The sequence below is a fragment of the Cricetulus griseus genome, chromosome 3 (genome assembly GCF_003668045.3).
Source record: "Cricetulus griseus strain 17A/GY chromosome 3, alternate assembly CriGri-PICRH-1.0, whole genome shotgun sequence".
Classification (NCBI taxonomy): Eukaryota; Metazoa; Chordata; class Mammalia; order Rodentia; family Cricetidae; genus Cricetulus; species Cricetulus griseus.
In genome coordinates this window covers 261,587,879-261,589,208 of record NC_048596.1, presented here as the reverse complement: position 1 = coordinate 261,589,208, position 1,330 = coordinate 261,587,879, and the positions used below count along the sequence as shown (strand labels likewise).

General features: G+C 36.5%; 1 non-coding gene across 1 annotated transcript; it reads right to left on the bottom strand.

Moving 5' to 3' along the window:
• Positions 1-1,009: 1,009 nt before the first annotated feature.
• On the bottom strand, positions 1,010-1,114 carry LOC113834392. The gene has a single exon (XR_003484362.1). It is a non-coding gene; the product is annotated as a U6 spliceosomal RNA (small nuclear RNA).
• Between the last annotated feature and the right edge of the window lie 216 nt (positions 1,115-1,330).

Here is a 1,330-nt window from a genome sequence, read left to right as displayed (position 1 = left end):
AGATCTTTTGTGCCAGATTGGGACTGCTGAGTTGTCCAGCCTTGGGGACCAAAGAGTTACTGAGTTTTCTTTCAGCTTTTACAGTGAGCAGGCAACTACTGTTGGATTACCCAGCCAATGCGGAAACCAATTGAGTAAACACACACTCTTTGTATGTATTCATTATATCACTTCTGTTCTTCTGGAGAAAGCTATCTAACGCATTATACAAATGGAACCCTGAAATATTTGTCTTTTGTGTGTTGCTTCTTTTACTTAATGTAATGCCTTTAAAAATTCACTCAAGATGTTCATATGTAGCAGAAGTTCTTTACTTTTTAGGGCTGAAAGATAGTTATACACACACACACACACACACACACACACACACACACACACACATGACTAGCACACACACATGTTACATTGTGTGTATGTGTGTTATCTACACAAATATGTAGCCGTGTTCATCTTTCTAACCACTGGTGAGCATCTGTGCTGTCCCTACCTTTGGGTTATCGTTCACGATGTTATGAACATCAATGTAGAGTTATTCATTTGAGTTCTTGCTTTCTAGTCTTTCAAGCATATATCCAGATAGAATTTCTTTCATTTTAGAGGAACATCAGTTGTCAATTTTACTAGTTTCTTATTTGTTACATGGACTTTTGTGAACATTTTTGTGCTTGTAGTGACTCTTCGTGCAGATAGAGCAAAACTAAACTGAAGATACTTATTCCTTTTATGCCAGACTACCATAATGGATTCATATATTTTAAAAGTACTTCTGGATAGTTCTGCATTAGTATACAAAGGCTTCTTTCTTTTCCCTTTCTTTTATTGTAGCTTTATAATATTCCCCTGAGTGGCTGTATTATAATTTATTTAAGTGAATAGAAACGTTGGATGCAATCTTTTACTATAGTAGAAAAGTCATAATAAAAATCTGCTAATTAATGTGTGAGTATGAGTTGCATGTATCATAGAGTCCTAAAAATGAACAACTAGGTCAGTGGCTAAATGCATTTTTCCAAATACCGAACAGCATACCAATTTGCATGACTTCCTTGCACAGCGGCTATGCTAATCTTTTCTGTGTCATTCTGATTTTGGTAGATGAACTGCTGAAGTGAACATGGGTAAACAGGCTTTTAATTTCGGTAAATATTGGTGAACTGCTTTCCCTAGGGGACATGGAATTAATAGTCTTCTCTGGCAATGAGTCGGCTCTGTCCTGTTATGGATTTACTATGGACTTGTAGGTTTGGTGAACCTACCAGATTAAAACTGGCACCACAGGGCAATTTGTATTTGGTTTTTCTCCTTTTACAAGTAAGGCCCATCAACTTTT